Below are 6,681 nucleotides of genomic sequence, written 5' to 3' on the forward strand. Positions count from 1 at the left end.
CAGGCTGGAGTGCAGTGGCGTGACCATGGCTCACTGTGACCGCCACCTCCCTGGTTCAAGTGATTCTCCTGCCTCAGCCTCCTGAGTAGCTGTGATTACAGGCACCCATCACCACGCCCGATTAATTTTTGTATTTTTAGTAGAGATGGGGTTTCGCCATGTTGGTCAGGCTTGTCTTGAACTCCTGACCTCGAGTGATTCACCTGCCTTGGCCTCCCAAAGTGCTGGGATTACAGGTGCGAGCCACCGTGCCCGGCCATATGTGATCCTTTAAATGTAATGAAGGTGCCCGCATTTTTTGTAAGTCAAGTGCATCCTCTCTCCTGTGAGCTTTTCATGCATCATCTTTGATCCTTTACAAAAACCTTCCCAGTGGAGGTTCTATTTTTATCTCCATTTTGCAGATGAACAAACTGAGGTTCACAGAGGACAAGTGGGTGCCTTGGCTCCTGGCCAGTAGTTGCTGGAACCAGACTTGGACCCATATCTGCAGGTCTCTGCAGCCCTGGGCATTTCTTGATGGCCCCAGAGGACCTATTCACCTGGGGAGTGGTCTCTGGGGAGGAGACAGTAATCGGAATGCCAGTCACAAGCACCTTTTCACCATTCGCTTTGCAACTTGAGTGTGAGCTTATTCACCTGGCACATCAGGCATCACAAACAGGCCTGGTTATTGTTCCCACTCTACAAATGAGGTCATAGCCATTTCAGCAGGAGCCCTCAGAGAAAGCTGTCCAGAGAGGCCTCAGAGCCGCCAGAGCACCTAGGAGAAGCTCTGGCCTACCAGGGTGCACTGCTTACAAGGTGGTCTGAGAAGGCAAGAACTGGGTCTGCCCTGGTCACTCGGTGCCCCCAGGGCCTTGTATGGGACCTGGTACACAGTAGGTGCTCAATAGATGTTTGTTGAACAACCTAATGATTCCCCTGAGGCAGGAGATGGTCTGGATGGCAGCAGGTGGCCTCAGGGAGCAGCAGTCAGGACACAGGCCCCTAACTCCAACCCCCTGTCTGCTCTGGGGCAATGCAGGGAGGACATTTCAGTTGGAATTGAGTGCAAGGTTCTGGAAGGCAGGAGGCTGCGGCAGGAGAGGTCGTGGAGGAAGGACTGGGTGTGGGGTGGTAAGGGGCTCCGGCGGAAGAGGAGGCTGTGAATGGGTGGGGGAGGGCTCCTTCTGGCTACCCCTAGACCCACCAGAGGGGCAGGCAGCAGAGGAGGGTGAGCTGGAGGCCTGGAGGCCGGAGGGGCCAGGGAAGACGGACCGGGAGGGCATGATGCCTCTCCCAGACTCAAAACAGTCTGCCTTCTTCATCCGTTCCCTCCTGCTTTCCCCAGGACTCCTTTTGCCCCCACACCCCAGTCTCTCTGTAGCACCCTGTCGCTCCCTCTTGGTGGTCCAGCTCTTGAAAGCCTCTCCAGGCCTTGGGCTCTTTAGGAAGCCATGCCTCTCCCACTCTGCTTCCTTCATCTCGGCGTCTTTGTACCTCTGCGCCTCCGACTTGGCCTTTCATCTGCTCCCTCCACCCGGGTATCGCCTTGCCTCACTTTCCCCCCTCCAGTCTCACCCCCTCTGCTTCTAGAAGCCTGCGCCTCTGGCTTTCCCACCGCCCCTTCTCCTGGTGTCCCTGGCATCTCTCCTGTCGGTCCCGCCGCCTTGATCGGCCTGGGCTGTGGCGCTGGTATCTCCGGCCTGGGGACCGGGGTGTGGGCGATGGAGGGGGATTCGAGAGGCGCAAGGGAGGGGCTTCCCCCCTCCTCCGCCCCAGGGCGCCCTGGGAGACTCCCGCGCCAGTCACCTGCCAGTTGGGGCGCTGGCTTCGCGCCTATGCACTCCACGTGGGCGCCCCGTGGCGCGCCTTTGTCTCTACCGAGCCTCGAAGGCTAATTAGATTGGGCGGGGACGGAAGTGGGGTGGGAGACTGGGCCGCTGTCCCCATTCACCGCGCCGAGGCCGCCACTCCGCCGGCAGCCCCGCGCAGGCCCGGCCCCTAGTTACGTCTGTTGAAACCGTTCCTTCGGCCTCGCCCCCACCACCTCGGCAGCCCACCGGCACCTTTGTACGCGCCGGCGGGGGCGTCCTGGAGCCCTGAACCGTCCTACCGGGAACAGGGGGTGGGGGGCGGGGAGCGGCGCGGGCCGCACGCGAGGAAGGAATTTCCTGGGCCACTGCGATAATGGGAACAAGAAAGATTGAGGCTCAGAAAGCCAGAGAGAGACGTGTGAGGAGGAAGCGGAGAGGGTGTGAGAAGCTGGAGAGGGGGCCAGAGCGCCAGCGAAAGAGGGGAGCGCGGGGGAAGGAGGAAGAGAAGGAGAGGAGGAGAAGAGAGACGCGGCTGCTGGGCGCGCGACGGCAGCGGGCGGAGGAGGGGAGCGGACGAGAACCTGTGCGCGGGGGAAGCCAGGACGGAGGGCTGCACGTGCAGGGGAGGGTTGTCGAGTGGCTGCGCCCGGGCTGTGCCGAGGAGCCCGCGGGGGCGGCTGGACCGCGGGCCGCGGGACTCACGGACAGCGCGAGGCAGCACGGTGGCCCCTCTCCCTGTGCGGGGCTGGGGCGCGGAGGCTGGGCGGGGAGGGTGAGCGTCTGGGAGCGGCGCGGGCGCATTCTTCGCCTTTTCTTCCTCGGGCTCATTCCGGCCGATCGATACCTGCGCGGGACCTGCCCCCGCCGCTAATATCTTTTTAATGAGTTCGCCAGGCTTAAAGCGAGCGCGATCTGCCCTCCAGGGCGGATTTTCCCCCAGCAGATGTTTCGGGAGGAGGAGGCGCGAGGAGCTCCCGGGAGGGGGACAAATCTCTCCCTCCGAGGGGCGAGAACAGGCGACTTTCTTCTAAAGTTCAAAAGAAAGACGGGCTTTCACTCGGCCCCCAAAAATGTATTTCTCGGCGGACAATGGGCTTCTTTCTGCGCCTCTGAGAGCCGGCGGGGCGAGCGGGGCGGGGACCCGTGCGCTTTGGTCCGGCCTGACCGACTCGCACCCCCCACCCCCGCACCCAGGCAGGGGCCCCAGAGCTAGGGTGCAGGAGCCGCGAAGCCGGCAGCCCCTCCGAGCGTCCCCCTGAAGCGCACTGTCGCAACCTGGCCGTCCCGGAGCTGACCCCGGCGCACCGGCAAGAACGAAAGCGTCGTGCGGGCTGGGGCGCGGGGCCGGGGAAACCCTGGGCTGTCCCACACGCCCCCTGTCTCATAGGTGCCTCAGCCAGGCCGAAGGGACACGCGCTGGTGCCTCGAGGGGAGGCCGGACGGACCTCTGGGCTTGGGCCACGGCCTCCTTCCCCTCGGCGCTCCGCCCTGCGCGAGGCAACAAGTAGAAATTAGCCGACCCTGGGTGGCTGCCGGGCCCTGAGCCTGTCTTGCCCGCCCTGGCCCGACCAGCCCTCCGGATCGCCCCCTGCTCTTCTCCTCCACTTCCCCTTCAATGTCCCTCCGTGGGGCCGTCGGCCTGCGGCGGCTGCCCTCTCTCCATTCCCGTGGGCTCGGGGGAAGGGGGTACCCGGGCGGCGAGGATGACCTCCGAAGAGCCGCGGCAAATTGATTCGTTCCGCCCGGAGCCGAGGCCGCGTGAATGGGGGCCGGGGCGGCGGCGGCAGCGGCGGCGATGAGGATAAAGATGTTCTCCCTGAAAGGGGGAGGGGGCGCGGAGCGGGAAGCGGGGCCATTCACTCCTGGCCCGGCCCCTCGGGAAGCCGCGCCGAAGAAAGGGGGCCGAGGCCTATTCAAGTCCTACGAGCCGCCCACAATGGACCGATATACTGGGGGCCTCTCTATTAACGCCCATGAATATTAAAGAGATCGCCAAGTGGCGGCCAGCGGGCGAGGGGGGCGACAGTGCCTGCGAGCTCCGGCCCCGCCAAGGGGAGGGGGCTTTTGCGCGAGCACATTCCGCGCCGGGGCCCCGCGGAAAATGACAAAATGACATGGGTCATCCGCTGGGAAAGCCCGAACTGTTTCCCCTCGAAATCTCCTCCCGGGGAGACGCAAGCCCAGGGTCTTGCTCCCTATTTCAATGCACCTTGAGACTGGGCGCTACCAACAGGCTCCTTTTTCCCCGGGCGGGGGTCCAGGTGGGTTTGCGGCTAGAGCAGAAGCACAAAATGTGAGCACAGTGGAGGTCTGGGCGCACCAGCTGGGAGGGTGTTCTGGGCTCCGCTTCCGCCCCGCTCCCAGCACTGCTCCCCGGGTTTGACGGTCCGGAGGAGAGGAATGGGACTCCCTGGCCGCAGTCCGAGCCCGTGGTCACTGCGCCAGCGGAATCCAAGCCTCTGACTCTAAGCCGAGGTTCAGGACCTAAACGCTGCGCCCCAGCACGGAAGATACACCCACCTGAGGGCTTCCCGCAGTGGGACCTGGCCCTGGAGAGGGCAAAATCCTCGGGATTGTCGTGGGGGAAAGTGATCTTACCCAAAGTGAGACCAAGCAAAGAAACCTCAGTTCACAAAGTCCAACTCAAACCATTGCACAGACAGGGACCCTGAGGCTCAGAGAGGAAAGGGGCAGTCCACCGGACACACAGCACTCCTTATCCCCCTTTGGGTTGCTGGAGGAACTGAGGTCGCTGTCGGGGCCTGGGAGCTGCCGCAGCGCTTGGCTCCTGGCAGCGCTCCCCGAGGTCGCCTCCCTGGCTCCCAGCACTTTCTCCTCTCCACCTAGGTCTTCCTAGAAGCCAAGAAGTAGGCGCAGGTGAGGGTCCCCTGCAGGAGCCATCGGACTGCATACGCCCCCTCAGACTCGAGCTCTGGCCAGGGAGCCGATGTGACCCGCCGGCTGCGTCGGAAAATGAGTGGAGGGTTCGGGGACCGTAACCCACCTCCCTCCTCAGCAGGGCTGCCCTCTGCTGGCGCCCTGCCCAACGGTCCTGCCTTCTGCCAGGTGTTCTTTTCCCTGGGCGCCAGCCTCGGGCGGACCCGGGCGCCGGGTCTGAAGACCAGCTACCGCCGCCTTCCTCCCTTTGCGTGCCAACGGGGACGGGGGATGCCGGAGACTGCTGGCAGGAACTGGGGACCAGGGGTCTGGAGTCTGGCCGCCAGGTGTGAGGCCCTCTTAGCCAAGGCGCGTCCGGGTGGTGGAGGGGCCTCTATGCCAAGGGGCGTTAGGACAGGGTCTCGCTTATGGGAGGTCAGCTCGCTGTCCTTCCACCCAAGTCCTCCGCGCTGCGGAGAAGGTCTGGGGAGTCCACACCATCCAGCGGAGACTAACCCGCGAACCTGACCCATGCCGACAGGGTCCAGGCACCTCGGTTAGTGGCATCTGAAATTGTAGCCTTGTGGTGGGAGCCAGAAGTGCGGCAGGTGGGGTGAGCCCCCTCACCCAGCATGTCAGGGCCTGGGGTCCGAGGCTTGGGGCTGACGCTGGGGAGCGGAGAAACCTGCAGGAAGCGGGGGCTTTCCGCCCGGCTCAGCAGTTCCCTGCTTCGGGAGAGGGGATCGCTGGGCTCCGAGGTGCCTCAAAACCGCTGCAAAGCAAGTCTACTCCTGGGGTGATGGGCAGGAGGAATAGAGGGGAGGAAGGGAAAGAAGAGAGAGGCAGAGGAGAAAGAAAGAACTAGGAGGCAAGAAGGAAGGGGCGCCGCAACGCCACGGGCTTCCCGAAGTTGCAGCTCAGCAAGGAGCCCCAAGGCCGAGTCGCAAGCCGAACCCGCACTGAGGCCTCTCGCGGAGCTGCCTGCAGTTTCGGAGGGACTTCGCTCTCAGGCACGCCTGCTCCCACGTAGGAAGGGTCTCGGGATCCCTTTCAATCCCCCTATATCCCGTAGGAAATTCTTTTCCCAGAGACAGGCTGCCAGTGCGATTCCCGTCCGCCCATCTCGACCCCGACCTGGCCCCGCAAGAGCCAGAAGCCTGACAGCCCACGAAACTGTCTCAGGCTGGGACTAGCCCCAGCCCCGACGACGGCTGCAGCCAGCCCGGCCTCGGCAGCCCCGTGAGCCCGCGGAGGAGTTTCGCACCCGACTGCGCACAGGGAGCGAGTTAGTGCGGCCCGTTTGAAGCGAAGCGCCGGCTTCAGCAGCGCAGTCTGACCAGGGGATCCGCGTGGCAACTGGGGCTGCGCGCGAGCTCGGGGCGACTGTGGTGGCCAGGGGAGTGCAGGGCCGGGGAGGGAAGAGGACGCGGGCCCTGGCCAGGGAGGGAGAACTGTGCCGGGCTGGGCCGGCCGGCCGGGGCAACAGAGGAAAGGTGAACGCCGGGTTGGGCCAGGCAAGTGAGCGTGGATCCGGCCTGAGGGGAGCGCGGGGCCCGAAGCCAGGCGTCCCCTCTTGTCCAGCCCGTTCCCTGGAGTCCTGGCGAGCCTCACCGCACCCCCTCCCCTGCTCCGTCCCCTCCTCTCCTCACAGCAGGCTGAGCCTCCCTCCCTGCCCGGCGCTTCCCACGGGGAGAGAAGAAAAAACAGGAGGGGGAAGGAAGGACCAGGAAGGGGAGGGAGGAGTGGAGGGGGACTGTTCGGAGCTGTCCGCGCGCCCCCGCCCCTCGCGCTCTCGCGACGAAGGCTCCTCAAGCCCGGCCTGGTACAACAAGTCTGTCCTCCGACGTCAGGGGGTCATTAATAACCAATTAGGAGGGTCACTGCGGCTCCTATAAAGGCGCTGAGATTTTGCCAAGGGGAAGACGGCCCCGGCCGAGTGTGCGAGAGGCTAGCGCGCGTCTGAGAGCCCCTTGCTGCCGCTTCCCTGCAACCACCCGCCTCTCTC

The sequence above is a fragment of the Trachypithecus francoisi genome, unplaced genomic scaffold (assembly GCF_009764315.1).
Source record: "Trachypithecus francoisi isolate TF-2019V2 unplaced genomic scaffold, Tfra_2.0 Contig01585, whole genome shotgun sequence".
Classification (NCBI taxonomy): Eukaryota; Metazoa; Chordata; class Mammalia; order Primates; family Cercopithecidae; genus Trachypithecus; species Trachypithecus francoisi.